The sequence below is a fragment of the Lissotriton helveticus genome, chromosome 12 (assembly GCF_964261635.1).
Source record: "Lissotriton helveticus chromosome 12, aLisHel1.1, whole genome shotgun sequence".
In the NCBI taxonomy this organism is placed as follows: domain Eukaryota; kingdom Metazoa; phylum Chordata; class Amphibia; order Caudata; family Salamandridae; genus Lissotriton; species Lissotriton helveticus.
Window position 1 is genome coordinate 567,966,187 of NC_136073.1, and position 18,821 is coordinate 567,985,007.

General features: G+C 41.2%; 1 protein-coding gene across 1 annotated transcript in view; it reads left to right on the forward strand.

Moving 5' to 3' along the window:
• Positions 1-18,821, forward strand: part of MATCAP1 (microtubule associated tyrosine carboxypeptidase 1) — a 247,986-nt gene that overhangs the window by 60,353 nt on the left and 168,812 nt on the right. The gene's annotated exons all lie outside the window — the stretch shown is intronic.

Below are 18,821 nucleotides of genomic sequence, written 5' to 3' on the forward strand. Positions count from 1 at the left end.
GAAAGCGAAGCTCTGACAATGACGCGACGGCGTTTTAGCCAATAACAGCGCGGCGGCTGACGTAGTCAGTCGCTGCAGCTGGCAGCTCTCCCCAGGCAGCAGCCCCTCCTTCACAAAATGCTCGCGCGACACACTTCTCCTTTCTACAACAGCGCCTCCAACAAGGAAACTAAACGGGGACTTATTACTATATTTGTGTGTGTATTATAAACTTGGGGACACTTATAAAATGTACATAAAATGTTCGGCAGGCAACCACTAAAAACACAGGAGCGCCGACAGCGAATCACAACGCAGCCTTTCACTTTGCCTCAGCCAATAAGAACACTGCTTTGCTTTATCCTTTCAGACATATTAACCAATCAGAGCGCGGCAAGCTCTGACGCATGCAGGAGCTGTGGCTGCAGGCTCTCCCCTTTTGCGCTCTCATACAGTAAACAGCCCTTCCTCTATAGAATATTATTATAATTTCTTGCCACACATATCAGCCCTGTTTTAAACCATATAGCTAATGTATTGAGGGAAATTTGGGAGTAGTGAGACACTTTCTCGGCAGACAGTGGTTATTTTAATCTAACATCGAGCAACAACCAATCAGAGAGCAGCTTTTCATTAACAATGCTGACGCTCTAGCCAATCCGAGCGCGGCAATTCTGACGTAGGCAGCTGCTGCAGCTTCTGTCTCTCCCTACGCGCTGTTTCACTCGCAAAACCAGCCCCTCCCTTACAATTTTCGATCGGGGCACATTTTAATCGTTTTAAACTAGGGAGAACAATTTATTATTATAATTAAAGTGAGGAATGATTATAAAATGAATACTAATCGCTTTTTACTTGCTTAAAAAATGTTTATCAACGTGAAATACCTTAATTATAGCCTAATTAACACAGAACATTCTAAAATGCTCCTGAATGTTTTAAAATAGCACAGTTCACCTTTTTATACTTTTCAACTATGCTGAACACTTTTGATTTGAATTTTATTAACGTGCAGAGCTTTTAAATGTATTTAAACACTGCACAACTTCATAAAAGTCTTAGAATGGTACAGACTTTATCCTGAACTTTCCTAAGTACCTTAGAATTACTTTTGGTACATTTTAGTGAATATATAAAACGAAACTCATCTGTCTGCTTCTCTAATTAGGATAGTTTACATACATTCAAGTATCCACACTTCGGAATAGTCGGCGCTATTCACACTAAGGATAATTTCCATTTGCCAGTAGAGCAACTCTTACCCTACCCTTCTAACACGTAAGAATATGAACTCATTTTCCTCTGAACGCACCGCGAAGTGACAGTATCTAAGAGTTCCACTTGAACATACCTTACAAAACAATCACGCACTTTCACACTGAAAATTCCCTAACTTCACTCACACATGAAATCCGTACAGGACTCTCACCTGTTTATAGAAATCATGCACCGTTAGCAAAATAACACCGTTATCCGTACAGGGCTCTCACCTGTTTATAGATATAAAACATGTACCCGTACAGGACTCTCACCTGTTTATAGATAATCATGCACCGACATTACCCTACCCTTCACTCAAGCTCGAATATAACTAATACTCTTATCACAGTGAGTTTTATGGAAGGCGCTTTGTCCCTATTCTCATGCTGCTCTAATTTCTTAGAAAACCCTCACTATTACAAGATTCACACCTAGCCCTAAAACTGTGTTGCACGGCGACAACACTGTATTGCACGGCGACAATACTTCTGGTACACGGCGATACCAACAGTGATACTCGGCGATATCACAGAAACAGATCAGATATTCTGCATGACTACCTTCTCATCACACAGTTTTTGTACCGGTACACACATATCACAAAATAAAACAAACTCAACATGTGTTAAAACTTAATCCTATGATTTTACCAACATATATGTATCATGCATGTAACATGTATGTCAAAAACAACATATATAAACCGTCCGATGGCTACCAGAAATTGATCCAGCGCTCTCACCAAAATATTGCACAAATGACACTATCTACTACCACAAAACTTACACTACAACACTAGGCCCATAACAACAATAGAGCGCTTGAATCATGAGGCGATAAGATCTAAATATAGTTGTTTAAACCATCTGCAATAATCAAGACCAGCTTGTCATTTTAGAAAGTTTATTTTAATACATCTAGAAAAACTTAGGTTTTGGTATTTTATTAAACAAGCATTAGAAATTGTCATAAAGAAAGATTTATTCAGTATTAATAAAAAGAGCATAAATCAAGAATTATTATTCATTAGCAGGAATAAGTAAAATTAAGCATTTCCCAAAATCCTAACTATATCTCTGTCTCTACCCTCATCACCTAGTAATAAAGTAATTAATAAAAAACTCCTGTCCTCACGTGTAAAGTCCATCAGCATAACATCGTCCTCCAGATTTCTCGAGCGTAAGCCAACTATGTGTTCTCTGAACCTATTCTTATACCCTAATTTTAGCTGAGCTAACTATTTTTCACATTCCAGCAGACGAATTCTAGTTCTTCATTGGCTGAGCCACCTCGTACCACAGTAAACTGTGACACCTCCTTCTTACATGTCCGGGCAAATTCACTAGTCCATTGTTCATTTAGAAGTCTTGGCAGTTCTTCCTTAGGCTGCTACATTTTGTAGCGACAGCTTCCTTTTAACCTTGAGCTAGTCAGCTCTGAACTCCCGTGGCACGTTAGCAAACGTTAGCAAATTTCTCCAAAAAGTCATCTTTTTAGCAGTTCAATCCAAAACCTTTCAAATTAAAAGCTCAGAGGCCTTTTCCATCCTTCTCAGAATTATTTTCACTTGAGCCATTTTCATCATTAGGCCTCTTTCAGAAAGCGTCAATTTTCTGCGCCACTGTCCCTGCGCCACTTTTAAAAGGGTACTATTTTCCTGCAGCCATCTCTAAGCTTCACTTGTAAAACTATTATATAAACAAACACAAAGAATAATTAATGAAAGAAATACAGTTTGTTCTGTTGCCTCCCATCATTGCTAATAATTAACCCATTAGTCTAAATTACCTAGCAGTAAAGCACAAATAAAGCAGCATTTTATATTTACCAGTCTTCATAAATCCATAAAACCTTATGTGCACCTAGAATAGTAGAAATGACATCACATAGACAAGGGAAGCAAAATAAGCACATGCCATTATTTTAAAAACAGCTGCTATTAGTTATGACATGACAATAGACAAGATTAATTTATTATTTTCCACATACATAAGAATGCAACATAATGCACATTTATGAGCACACATGTTAGTTTCCCGCGTGTTCTGTGAAAATGCAACTTTAAACTAGGTTGAATTATTATACACACAGCACAAATTGTTAGCATTATTAATTTATTTATGGAAATGTGACTTCACGGGTTTAAACAGATTTCTGTTTTCTATCCCGCTCCATCAATGGCAACCCTTTGGTGTGCAGCGGATGAGGACCTGGACAGTACATAAGAAGGTTTGGGAGGCCTAGCCAGAAGCGGAGTTGGTTTAGCACATGGGGGAGCCTAGACACTACAGTGACCAATGATATTTCAGGTTGAAACTATTCTTGCCAGTTTCTCCATTACTAGTTCACCACAATGCTTTTAGTCCTGGTGTTTGTTTTTGACTCTGAACTCACAAAAAGAGAAGGATTACAAAATTCTTGTCAGTGGACATGGAGTGGCATATCCAAGAAACATCGACCCTTGATGAATGTGTGACAACAGGGCGGTGTCCCCACAACGGTCCCGTGTTCAGAGACTAAGTTATGAAACTCTGATGCTATTGGCAAATGTGTTCCGATGAACAAGTAATTTAACCTCTTTGCTTAATCGGGCAGACTTTGGCAAAGACCAATCTCAGGAGCGATCTATACCCTAAAGAAAGCCAATGACCCAGTAGGGCAATATAAAATGGCTGAAACATGTTGGTAATGGCAGATGGGGTAAAGCAGCGGTAACTGTACACCCTCTGTTCGATTGATGTTTAATCCTGTCAAGGGGGACCAATAATAAAGGAGTACAGATGGTCCCTCCTTAGGCAGTTTTATCTCGCTTTCCTTCTGCACTAGTGGTCCCTCATTGGGGAAACTCTTCCCTCTTGTTTGTTTTTCGTTCTCTTTCTTTCACCTCACAAATAAATCAGCGCTCCGCCTAGTGTGTTGGTGTGCACCTAGGCGTTGACAGCGGTCCTATGGTGAAGCATACCACTATATAGTGGGTGAGGGTAGTATTATAAAATGTGTTGATTTTCCCTTCTATCCTTCTTTTTCAACCAATTCCTTCTATCTATTCTTTTAGGATAGAGACACGGGGGCAGCTCATTGCAGCAAGGTCAATGGTGAATTTTGTAGTCCTTCTCTTTTTGTGAGTTCAGATGATTTTGTGCGGGAAATCAGAGAAGGCTCACTCCCTAGTCTCTTCTCTTTTGTGTTTTTTTGTTTCTTTTTGACTACCTGTTGGGGAGATGGTGTTTCACTTACTTCTACTGAAACTATATAAATATATCGAAAATACACACTGCGTGACGATATGAAGCAATGTGGCATTACCTTAACTATTTGGAACTCACAAAAAGGTAACGACTCTACTTGTATCTAAAACACACAGTCAATGGTCAAATAACCTCCCTTCCAAAACCTATTACTCTTCTCTCTGAACTCCGGGACACTGATTTTTATGTCTCTGAATTTGACCTACACAAACTTTGGATTACATCACTTGGAGGTTCAAATAATCTGTCTGCCTATCACTTATAGCTCTATATGAAAAAGGTACAAGATCTGTTTTTTTCAAAAGTAATGTTGGTCACGCTGGGTGTACACAAATTTAAGAGATGAAACATTCTGTCATTAATCTAAGTTTTTGGGCATAAGATTATTGCTCATGGTGACATCAACCAATGGACAAAGCGAGTGAGATTGAAAGTGTTATGTACCTTGGTCCAGAAATCCTTATTCTCGTTTACTGCGACTTGGCCTCGCACTCAATTTACAAAATGATGGTTCTACTCAGGGCTTCACACCAACTCTTGTGATCCTATGTGGTTGTGTAGTCTTATATATGTGTATTTGTATATGTGTGTGTGTGTGTGTGTGTGTATATATATATATATATATATATACACACACACACATATGAACTCCACACCACTCACCTGTTCATCTTTCCCTGCTTGTGCATGGCAATCACTGGTCTAAAGTATCATGCTTAGGCTTTATAGTCCTTTTGCCATGTCTATTCTGCCTTACTACATGTCTTATGTAGTAAAATCGTGATGTCACACATGTTGCCTTACAACGCATTGTAAAACTGCATTATCACTTTGATGAACATAGTAAAAATACTGCCTCTCCTTCACAATGTATATAAATTCACCTTCTCACCATTACTAGCGCTATGTGATCAAGGCTGCATGTCTGGCGCCCGAAACGCGTCATTTGGACATCTGATGCTATAATTAAACACTCTTAAGCAATAAGTCTTGCCTGTGGAGTCTGTTTCCTGGTTCGGCGCCGCTGTGAAGGTTGGTCGCACTGCTGGGACTTTCGTGTTTCATATATATATATATATATATATATATATATATATTCCAATCCTGAATCGTTTTCGTGTAAAAACAGGCGCTGACTCCGTGGGATCAACATATCAAAGAGAAATGTATTCCATACGGTAGACTTTGACGCGTTTCGGTGGCAGAACCGCCTTGTTCACAACATCTGTCCACATTGAAATAGTGCATTATATACATGTGACGTGCTTGGTAACCGCATACGTGGGTTGTCATGGATACTTTCCCCAATGTGAAGGACATAGAAGAGGTGTGCTCTTTGACTAGTGATTAGTCATGGTAAGGCTTGCAGTATTTCTTTTACCACCATTATTTAAAAAACATTTATAAATATTTGATTGTAAATTATAACCTAATGGCTAGGTAAATGTTGTTCATGAAGCCAAAATTGTTGTGTGACAATTCTGTACCTCAGTTGAAGAAATAATAGTATAAAACAGTAAAACATGGTGCGAATTTGCGTGCAATGTATACATTTACAATCAAGAAATGTCACGTTGAGTTTGGGCAGTGCGTCCCCCCCATTATTTGCTTTGGCCCAGACGGTGGCATTGATGGTTATGCTTGGTAATCTGCGTGCCTGTGTTTGCCTGCAAAGAGTTCTAATATCTCAGGATCTCATGGCACATTCCTATAGTGCATGTGTTGTTGTTTCCCGTGTCCCGCCAGTGTGCTGCTGTTGTGTAGTTCCTATATTCCCAATAGGCTCTGCGCATTGGAATAACATATACTATAGATTAGACGTAGGACTGAGGTCGACTAGGTCTCTATCGCATATATTAGACTTAATTGTGAGTGCCAGCTAGCTCAGAGGTCACTAGAAACTTTCTCGAATAAACAAGAAGGGATTCGTTTCTGACAACCGCTTAAAACATGGCATCTTTGTTTCCCGATATAAAAACGTATCTTCAGAGTCGCGGAAACAATAGATAGTGATTTCTCTCAGTCAATCGTGCATGTTTCGTTTAACCAGAGGTGCAGAGAAATAGAGAGACAGGCGTTTTCAATAAAAGTATTTATTGAATAGTCTTCTTTCTCATGCAGAGGAAATGAACTGCTACAATCGTAATACTGGTTGCAACGTACAATGCGTACAGTACGAAGAGTATTATAAAATAATACTGTAAGAGCATGATATGGTTTTTAAGCCATATAAAATAACATAGAATACATACATTAATAAATAAAGACTAAAAGTACTCAACTGGTGCTTCTAAAATACGCCTACCCCGGTGTACCTAACCTAGGTCTAGTACAAGGGAAGAAGTAAGTGAGGTGTAGCTTAGTTTCAGTATTCTTTGCCAAGAACCTATCCAAGATTTCTCTAAGGGTCTAATCAGCTCCGTACCTTGGTTTTAGAATGAAGGAGGTCTGGTATCTCTCTCTCAGGACTCGATTTCCCAACAACCCGCAAGGGTAGCTTGGAAACACTGGAGCTGGATTCCTCGGCAAGAGAAAAGACAGCGTCTCTCCCAGTGCATCTGCTGGCGGGTCGGCTTCCTTCGGCACTTGCTGCGGCGAGCTGTGTCGTGTAGGTAGATAGTCGAACTGCTCCAAACCACAGTGTGTTTGTGTGGACAAGTGTGGGCATATTTATACCTTGAAGGTGCCTTGTTTGACGTAAGGTTGGACAGAATAACGTCATCAAAGACTCAGTTCTTTGAAACCTCCATGAGTTCTTGGATAAATCAATATTCAAGCAAGGGGACTCCCCGTCTGCTGAAGGTGGGTTTTTCCAAGAAATCGTTGTGGATTTTCGGAACTAATGGAAGTAGCCATGCCGTATTTGGACTACATAGGCTAAGTCTAAATATGGTTATGATTTCTATGCCTATATAAGGATAGGGTGATTTATACCTATATATGGGCATGAATCGGGAAAATTACACTAGGGTCCTAAATTCATATACAACACCACTCCACTTTATTATGTTTAACATTAATAAATTATATGCACTAAAACATATCTAAAGCATGTGTTTACAATCCCACCCAAAATACACAAAATGCATTTGATAAGGTTGCACACGAAAAATGAGCATGTGACTGTACGTATTTAAGAATAGTGTTTACATAAGAAGTATATAGCATCAAAGTATTAATACTAACTAAATGAATAATGAAATGTACATTTATAAAATGGCTCTTATTACAGAAAAAAATTCGAGACCATCCCATTGCAGAAATAATATACTGTTTTGCTTTGAGGATAAGGTCAAATATTGTCTCTAGGAAGTATTCAAAGACTTCTTGTTCTCTAAGAATAGTTCTACTTTAAGCAGATTACTTAGTGCCAAAAAAAGTTCAATTTTGGTAAAAAAGTCATATCAAAAATAGTGGAGAAAATAGAGTTCCAGAATTAGAAGTTTTGTTTTGATGAGCGAAGGTCGAATTCAGAGTTCATGGAACGCCGTGTGCAAATTTCAAAAGTTATTCTCTGTGTCAGGAGAAAACATCAAATCGTCTAAGCTGGCAAAAGAAATCGTCTATAAGTAGTAAGTGAAAGTGGAACTACTTCATTAAGTAGATCAATTGTGCACAGATGAGAAGCATCGCCGTCAGCATCATTCGCATTAGCAATGTTCGCAGTAGATGGTACCTGTGTGCCTGTTCCACGTACCTCAGCATTAGCTGTAGTTGCTGGTGAGCTCTCTACGAATGCCGTCATCAGGATTGGCAGCCGTTGGGGGCAACACGATGCATGAGCCGTTACCGGACCTAGCAAAGCGTCGACATCCGTTGGGAGTGCTGATGGAAGTGTAAGACAAACGTCCAACATGCATTCTTCGCCGCAAAGCAGGCATCGTAGAACAGGTAAGATGCAATCTTGCCAGATTGGTCTGAACGAAAGAAACCATGTGGTATTCAGATCTCTTAAACGAGCCAAGCGAAGAATCTGTTTAATTCTGTCACGGTACCGCATGGCTAGGAGAGCGTTCTCCATGGTAGTCTGGGTATCGTTGGTGACTGGACTTGCCATATCGGAGCAGAAGAAACAACAATAGAATTCATGCTACGAGTCCCAAAATGAGAGGTAGGCCGCCGAACACAGAGTGCACGAAATTTGGAAAAATGCCTAGGCCTGCTTCAAAGGGTGCTAACAGTCCCGAAAAAAATGTCTTAAATACATGTACACTACCACTCGTATCAGACATGTTTAAGATACGACCTAACATTTCTGCGAAATGTATTGGACAGTTCGTTGATAATAGGGCATGTATCTCCACAGAAGTCCTTGCGACTTGCAGATTATACGTTTCTCTAGACGAGGTCAGTGGCACAGTTTTGTGGCTTTCATTCTGCTTAAAGTATTAATTCATATAGAAGAGATATTCAGTGAAGGCCATAGCGGCGACTCCCCGCCTGTCTTGCTTTTAGGAAACAATACTTGCATACAACAAGTGACCCTGTCAATGGCAGAGGATAGAATGCTGTCCAAAGAATATATTCTGGAGGACAGAGTCGTTAATCAACGCCTTCTATAAGTAAAGTTAAGTGTTGTTTAATTTCTGGAAGTGTGGATTTCTGTAGCCACTCAAGGCATAGTTGACCTACACTGTATGTTGTAACTATCCCTGGATGTTGTCTGTGGGAATATCTTGGATCTGCCCTAGTTACTGTGAACCCTTGTGTTTTGTTCAGGAATCTTTCTTGACAGTTATTCGTGTCTGTGGGCCAGATTAACCATTTTTTCCAATCAGGATTAGTTCTGTTCTGTTGTAAAATCTGTTTTACGGCTACCTCCTCATCTGCAGTGCTATTACTGTCAGTTGTGGGTTTAGGTATGGACGGTTTGTTTAAATCTTTTATCTTAGCCAAGCCAAGACAAGATGTTTGTTGAACAGTGTCATTTAAAAACATTATTAGTTCTGGGATAAATCAGGCTCTTAATAAGGCATCAAAACCTTGCATCTGCCAGTCTTTTGTGCCCCAGACTGTTTTTGTCTCAATGTTGTCTTTCCAAAAGCTAAAACCTAATGTAGACAGCTGAGCATGAAAGTTCGCAGAATACATTTGTTTAGTATTAGTCAACATGTTTTTCATTCCTGTCTTATTCACATTTTTGAAATTTCTGGATTTGTGACATTAAACCCTGAGAAGTATGGAAACTTTTCATAAAATGTTTTTGAACTGCCTTTTGGCTGTGTTGAACAATGTTCCCATTGATTATAAGTAAAAACATTTCTAGGGTTTGCAGATTTGTGCAAATAATGGTGACCATAATGATTAAAACAATACATTTGTTTATAATCTGATGAACCTTCCAAGAATTTAGCTGACATTTCTAAATCTGTCATCATATTATTAACAGTTTCAAAGTCCCAATCATCAGAAAATGTGCTGGGTGAGACAAAGTCATTCAAAGAAACCTTAAACTGGTGTGGAATCTTCAATAGTTCCACCGGGCCATAAATGTCATAATCAGTTGTGTCCCATGCTATACCACCAGGTATAGGAACGGCTGTGATGTTCGCTGATGACAGGTCTCTTCGTTCACGATGAGATGATTTGTGAGGTTTCAGGAGCTAGTTGATATTCTTACTTGCTGTGTCCATTGTACTGTATGTTCCATCTATCATCTTTCCCAAACTTAAAACAAGAATGAGCCAAAGTAGGAGAATAAATACACCTAACACAATCCAAAATTCAAGCCAAGGTGAAACCAGATATGTATTTTCAAGTTGATGAAAGAGTTCTGTTATTTTTTCTTTAAAAGTTTAATTAGCTGGCGTGGTTTCAGGTTCACTGGGATCCTCAGAATATGTATCAAAGTTGATGAAATAGCCAGAGGCAGTTCTGTCAATTGTTGGAATTGCATCAGGATTGTTTGGAATCGCTGGAGCTGTTTCTTCCTTTGTCATATCAGTATAGTCAGAGGCTATATCATTGTAGACAGGTGTTTCTTGACAAACTGTTATTTGGGTCTCAAGAGGTACAAGTTCCATGACTTTGTTGCATAGTCCTTTTTTTTCACTGCAGGTTTATCAAAGGTGATAAGTCTTTCAGTTTGAACCTCTTGGATTGTAGCAAGATTCGGTCGTCTGCTACATCTTGGGGAGTCCACTGGGCCTACTACTTATTATCGACCACATGATGTGGTTTGACGAGGTCGATGAACACGACTATGTTCTCCCTTTTTCCAGCAAGTGGAGGTAGTAACACTGATCTTGTTCCGTGGATTGCTAAGACAGGTACTGGTTTTCTGTAAGAAGGCCTGTAGCAGGGTTTCTGTTCTCCCACAGAACTGTGCACAGAGGATTGGAACCTCAGCGAATTAGGGTGACCCAAAACTCACCTTAGTACCCAACAAACCCCTTACCGAGCTAGCTACAGTGTCTCATTGGTCATAACCAACTCCCAATGTTTAGACAAACCAGAACATGAACTTACAAACCTCAGGTTACGTGGAACACATGAGCACTCTTTCGTTATACAATCATTTCAAACCAGAACATGGAGCAAAGAAGAACACGTGAGCATTTGAAATGTTTATTTACTAATGCCGTCTTCTCAGGCGCAGTATCTTAGAAAATATAAGTAAACATATTATCAGAAACAAGGTTACAAGCATAGTTACTAGTCCATAGAAAGCGAACGGTGACAGCATGTTACCATGCTGTAAATTAATAAGGGTTAACAACACTTATTTCTCACCCTCCCTAACTCGCATATTATATTAATAGCTAAGAAGGTCTCTTTGGGTTGAATTAGGGCGGGCCCATACCTCAGGATCCTAGAATGAAGAGATCACATCAGCATACACCAGCTCTCTCTGCATGCGAACAACATCAAGTGTGTTTTTGCGCCTCGAGCAAAGCAATATATAAAACCCGCCTCAAACTCAAAGTTGGCAGAAGCTGCACTTATGTTATGTCTATGAAGGCGCGAAGATCAGACCTCATAACAATTCTGTATCGTGTTGTTCCTGAAGCTTCAGCACTCTCTGTACAGACATAGTTTATTAAACAAAGCTGATATCAGAGTAATAACATATTATTCTCATGTAAACCACAACGAACTACTAGGTTGAAAGCTAAATCAACAATTAAGTGTCGTGTGCAGAAGCAGCAAAAGGAAAAATGGCGTTTAAACATTTAATGAGCCTATGCTAACTTAACACATTATAAAGATATACAGTAGCTATATGACAACCCCCCATGATCCGAGGACGGATAAGATAAGATAAGGGCAACTTCATGAAAGCAGAGTTCAAGAACTGCGAGCCATGAAAATACTTTAAAAAATGTTAATATTTTGCTCAAGTCAATAGGTCTGGGAAATTAATCAATGTACTAAAAATCGCAAAAATATGTAAGCTGACAGTCAAATGGCTGGAAATAAACCATGAAAAGTTATTAGGACAAGACAGTATAAGCAAAATATGCAGCAACAGCCTCCAGCATGAAATCACCGTCTTCATCCGAAAACAGTTCAGCCATCCAATTCAAAAGTGGAAAAGAACATACGTGTTCCTCAAGTATTGGAGCCTCTATTACCATCAGAGGACAACTCGGTGGGTTCTCAAGAAAGCTCAGTTCCAAGAAATCCTGCGCTGCTGCGAATAAGTCCCAGGGACCCATTAGTCCATGCACCGCTGCTAAGGCCATAATCCTTTCGTCAGAACAAACCAACTCGTGAGTAGTGATAGGACTCATCAGCTGATTAAAATCGACGTCAGGAGAAACCGGTCCGCAGAGACACAAATCAATGGCCCAATCAAAATCACAACTCAGGCAGTGAAACACAGGTTGGACACAGGTGAAGTAGGAAAATCGAAACGATAATCCATATGCCGTGCTCAAAATCGCAAGCGGCAGTGTGCCAAAATATTCAAGCATCCGGTTGCGAAACAGCGGCAGCAGGGGCTGGGCGGCTTCTTCCTCATGCGGGGCATCCATATTTAAGGAAGCAAAGCACAATTAGGACGCCTGCCGCTAGTGCCAGTAAAACCGGGAATCCACCAAACAGACTCGAAAAAATGGAATGAAAGAAACTAGGGATCACTCCAAATATCTTTTCAAATGAAGTCACAAGGCCGCTGCTAACTGTTTTAAAAAAATGGGCTAGCCCAGATGTCGAGGACGCGTTAAAGATAGAATGTATCATTTCGCCAAAATGCAACGGTAAATCAGTATTTAAAAGGGACTGAACCTCAGTCCGGGTGTTAGCTATGTGAAGCACGAAAGTTTCCCGAGCCGAACTCAAGGCCACTTCTTTCTGGGACAATAGAGCCCTCAGTCTAGTCATGCCGTTGAACTCTGCCTTCAAGGTTGGTATGCGTGGCCAAATGGAAACCTCCCTATTTTCATGTGTGGGTGGGTACAGGACATTTCTGCAGCAAACGACACGTTCACTTACTGTTACCACATAGGCTACACCTTTAATTAACCCACAACAATCTTCATTATTTAAAAGTAAATAACTTCCGTTCCCTAGCAAGGTAAAAGTCGGGGAGATTGCAGGAACTGGAGTCCCTTGAGGAAGGGACCAGACTTCATGGAGAAATGCACTACCTAAGGGCTCATAGCGACCTATGGCAACATATCGCATACAATTTGTAAATTTATACAGAGCAAAAGGCAAAGTTATTAAACCGTGGATAAGCCACGTTGCATCGTTGGCCTCTGCCACAGAGAAAGGCAAGGACTCCAATTTCTCAATATGTAACATAGAAAATGAAGCATCTCGCATGGAAAGCAAGCGCTGCTTGTCAGTCAAATTAAAGGGTGCAAAGAGAGAAGAAACATTCATGTAGGTCCATGGCACCTTGCCAGCCTTCAACGTTTGAAGGGTCCATGCAAATTGCATGACAGAACGTAATTGATTCTGACCATGGTACAACACAGACACTTCATCATGCACAATATCCACTACAGAAGACACAATATTATCCAAAGTGTAAATGCGGGAAGAAAGCATGTTAATACTATTATCTACCACAGCAAGCACCTTTTCTAAATTTGCCTGATCTATAGCTCTAAGGCGTGTCGCAGCCTCAATCTGTGATGTCTTCCAGATTTCATTGTAAACAGCATATATCCATCTTTTTGATCTACCACTAGCCGGGCCTTTTATGAAATCATTTAAATCTACATCATCATTTAGTTTTGCAAGATGTAATTTAACTGCAGATAATTTAGAATGTTTCAGCCACGTTTGACATAATTTACCCACAGAGTAAGTTGTGACAGAATGCTCAGTTTCAAAACGTGAATCTGGTTTAACCTGAGCAAAGCCGTCAGACAAACCCAGAAAACAGCGCTGGCAAGAATCAGCACTCTTGTGCCACACTAGCCAACCTTTAGGGTCTATACTGGATATGTTAAAGGAAGAATTCAGCAATAGGGTCTGTAAGTCCCTAATCGAAAATTGAGTATAATTACTCCAGCCTGAATATTCCTCTAACTCGGGGATAGAAGGAAAATTTAGTTTTTTAGCAGTAGCCAATCCAAAGCATGTTGTTTGTGAAATAGTAGAATTCAAAAACAAAATCTGATTCGGGATGAGACATGCACGGTGCAAAGCCTCAGCGCCTTGTACCTGCCAGTTTCTAGAACCCCAAACTGATTTTAGGTCAATTGTTTCCTTCCATAATTCATAACCGCCAACAGCCAGCTGATCAAGAAAGGACTTCGAATACAATAATTTGGTATCAGTAAGTCTAACCTTGGACATAGGCTTCTGTGTCATTTTAAAATAAAAGGACTCGGGATTAGACTGATTGACGTCAGTAAAATAAGTGTACTTTTTCAAAAAAGTACTCGAACTGCCTTGTTTAGGAGCTGGGCAATGCTCCCATTGTGTATAATTTACAGTATTTCTTCTGGATGTTGTTTTATGCAAGAAGTGATTGCCAAAATGTTGAAAGCAAAACAAATCACCATAATTAGCAGATTCTAAATATAAATCTTCAGCATCAAAGGCTACGCAATGAACAGGGGTTCTGCCCAAATTACCCTCCCATACCTGGGCAAGGAGCATCACATAGATGAAGAAGTAGAACAAGAGGTACTAAGGGACGAATTAAGCAAACGCTACTTCAAAACAGGAAACCATTTATTAACCTGTTTTTTACAATCTTTTTATCAACAATAAATGATATGATTTTTAACGAAGGACAAGATATTGAATCACAAAGAAGGGGAGGTGACCAGACTATATACAGTAATTGAAACTAGTTATTACAATATATACAAAATATACAACTATGTACCCTAAACAAAAAGAAAAACAGGGGGGTTGAAAAAAACACAATTAGTTATCTGTCGACGCAGTCGCGGTCGCGTTTCCGCCAGTAGTATCTTGTGGCTTCATCAGGACAAGGGTACTGGGAGAAGAAGTAAGAGTGGCCCCCCCGGGGGGGGGGGGAAACGGGGGCACCACCCTGAGGGATACAGAAGACCTCTTCCTGTGGGCCAATCAGTTCAAGCTCTCCTTCACAATTATCAAATGTCGGTGGCAGGGGTAGATTATTTCAAAGGTGTGTAATGAAACGCACACCTGGGTTTTTCATACACCCTCAATACGGTCAACGGGACTATCTCTGTGGCCACAAATCCCCAGTTCACACGAAATCTAGAAGGGCATTCAGCGTTCGTTAGAGCGGTCTGCTTTCCGGGAGTCAGGAAACAACCTCCAGCATCAAAGGCAGCATAGTATTTCAAATCAGAAAACAAAGACTCTACGGCCTGAACATCCCAATCATCAGAACGTATGTTTTGTTTCACCACATCCCCCATATTAACTCTAAGGACGTTAGGGACATTAACAACCTCCGTAGGGCCATGAATTTGAAATCGAACGGCATCCCACACTATCCCATCAAGGACAGGCCAAGCAGTGATGTTAACAAATGTCAAGTCTCTTCTCAGTCTATGTGCAGAATGCGATGAGGAAAGGGGGGCCAAAGTTCCATTGAGATGGCGAATGCATGATCTTTCCTCGACATAGTGTCCATTTACCAATCGGAAAAAATAAAATACAAAACCAATTGACATAAAAAGATATATCGAAAAAAGCACCAGCCAAATATATGTCCAAGGGGGAATTAAAAAATGTTTTTTAAATAAGGTAGCATAAACTGCAAAACGTGAAGGTTCCTTCGAGGCATTGGAAACAGAGTCAAAGGAAAATCTGGATTCTGTGGCCAAACGTGCTTGCAGGTCAGGCATGGACAAGTCAGTGGGGTAAGTATAGTCAATTTCATCATGGACTGTACCGGGCAAAGTACTTAATAAAGGACTGGAAATCGCAGGTAATTCAATGGCTACTGCAGTTTCATGATTAGAAGCAGTGGGCAAAACTGAATTTCTCACAATGGAAGGACAGGAAACAGCCGGTGTCATGCTAAGAAGAATCGGCCACTCTGTGTATCTTGACATTGTCAATTGAAATAAACCTGTTCTCCTTACGACCAGGAAGTGGTGGTAATACGACTGTTCTAGTGCCCCTCACTCCAAGCACTGGAACCGGAGCCCGATAGGAAGGACCAAATTCTTTCTTGTTATCGATCTTCTCACGAACCAGTTCTCCAACTTGGGGTAGCCAGCCGACTACCGGGATCTGCAACGCAACATCCGACGTGGAGGGCAAATGTTCCTTTGCAAGACTGTCTCTGGTCTTTTGTAGATTCTGTAAAACATTGCAATGTTCATCTGCGTCAAAGGAAGTGGCGCGAACCACACAGTCTAGACCGTCAAGGTCAGGGACGTACATCTTGATGCCAAAGAGCATTTCGTATGGGGTCCGCCCACCCAGAGACCTTCTAGGGAGATTATTAAGCGCACGCTGCACGCCATTGAGGTGGGTCAGCCAGTTTCTGCCAGTGCCTATAACTCGAGCTGTCAAAGATTGCTTTAAATCACGGTTCATTCGCTCCACTACACTGTTACCCTCAGGTCTGTAGGGAGACGAAAACTTGATTTGGACCCCCAACGAGGTCATGGCATCCTTATACGCCTTAGAGGCGAAAGCCGGACCCTGATCCGAATGGAAGGTACCACAGGCAAAAATCCCTACAAAGACACGCAAATCTCTAATGACAGTCCGTGAATCAGCGCTGCGATGGGGCCATACCCACACAAAGCGTGTGCATGAATCAACTGCTACTAAGATGTACTTATACGCAGTATCAGATGAAAAAGGACCGCAGTGATCTAAATAAACACAACCTAGTGGTTTATTAGAAATGTACAACTGTGTCTGTGGCGGACGCGTGGCAGTTGAAGGTTTAATCTGCTGGCAAATGTCACAAAGAAGGACATAATCACGCGTCTGTTTGTACAGTCCCCGCCACCAGAAGCGTTGTTGTAATTGAGTTACAGTGGCCGAGACGCCCGCATGCGCAGACGCCACACCTTCATGTGCCGCTGTAATCAAGTCAGCCCTGCGATCCGAGTTGGGAATCAAACGTTCTCCAACATCAGGAATTTTTACAAAAGGAACCTTTTCGGGACTTAAGTGGTATGTGTACCTTGAAGGGAATCCCGTAGGATATTTACCTCCCTCCTTCTCAGTGGCAGCAACAGCCGCCAAGATGTCACTATCAATCTTAGTGCTGGACCTAGTAACTGCTGCAACTAAGTATGTAGACACTGCTGATTTCGCTGCCTCATCAGCAAGCGAGTTACCGACAGCGTGAACCCCAACACGCTGGTGGCCGAGAGTATGAATCACATAAACGAGCGGCAACTTAGCCTTAAGTTCTGCCACTCGAACCCAGATCAGCTTGTGTTTTATTGTGCTACCCTTGGAATCACGAAAGTCATTCTGAATCCAAAAGAACAAGTTTTCATTGTAAGACTGGACACAGTAGAAAGAATCACTTACAATAAGAGTAGTAACACTAGGATCAGCGTACTCCAACGCTAGTAGGAGAGCACGAAGCTCTGCCAATTGTGCGGTGCAATCGCCCAGTGGCAACGTGTGCACTTCCCTGGAAATGAACTCATCGTTCAACATAGCACCGACCACAATGGCGCAAGCGAAAACGTAGGCGTGTTTAGAGCCATGCGCAACCTGCTCCGAGCCATCAGTGTAAATGATGCAATGGAAGTCCTCGAAAGGTCGCATAGCCAGAGGAGCAGGATGAACAAACTCATACTGCAAGTACTCTTGCGACCGTAATGTGGCGTCAAAAATAAACGTGACATCTGTGGACGTCAAGGACGCAGCCCATTGAATCCACCGAGGGTGCAAAGCTTTTGAATTTGGTACACTGGCTTTCGTGACTGCCTCCAAATGAGGACAGGGTGTTACAACCAACATGCGTTTCCCCTGTGACAGAGCGCGTTCCTTAAGAATCGCCATCTGCACAGCCGTTAAAACCTTTTCCACAGTGGGAAACCGCATTTCAGCCGAAGTGTACAAGTGTGACTTGTAAGCAATAGGTACTGTGTCTCCTTCATTAAAAGTGAGGTACGTGAAACCCACTGTCCCAGGAACAATTCTTATCACCAGGTTTGTGTGGTTATCACGAGTCAGTAAGAATTTAGAAGCGAGCAGATCAGCCTGCAAGGACTGCAAGATGGCTGAATGCTCAGGCAGCCAGCATGATTTTGAAAAAGTAGGTTGTATCAGAGCATACAAAGGCTTGATACGCTGGGCATATTCCGGAATGTATGTCCTCCCGAAATTTAGAAAACCCAGTAAAGACTGTAATTTTTTCAGTGTTGTTGGAGCGCGCAACAGAGCGCATTTCTCCAAGAAGTGAGGAGCTAAACCTCTACCTTCATTGTTGAGCTCATAGCCCAGGAACAACACTGTGTACTCAGCAATGTGCGATTTTGCAAAGTTAAATTTGTAACCCATGTCTGCAAAGTTACAAATAATTGAATATACTCGACACAGATGCATCCAAATTTCGTCGTCTGTGAGATAGATGTCATCCACATACGAACAAGCATCTGTGTCGATACTCTCCAAAAGGGAGACTATGCGTGCGGTAAAAATACCTGGACTATTCTTATAGCCCATTGGGAGACGCCGGAATTGTTTTTGGACCCCAGCGCACGTAAAACTGGTCCATTGGGAGCTGAAGCTATCCAATCTATGGGCATAGAAACCGTTGGAAATGTCAAGCGTTGTTTTAAAACGCTTACGCACTAGACTATCCACTAGGGCAGAGCCGTGTGTATTCTGTACTGCACAGTTACGGCAATGCGAGTTTAAATGCCGGTAATCCAATACCAAACAATATGATCCGTCAGGCTTGGTCACAGTAAAAAGAGGGGTATTCACCGGTGACACACACGTTTC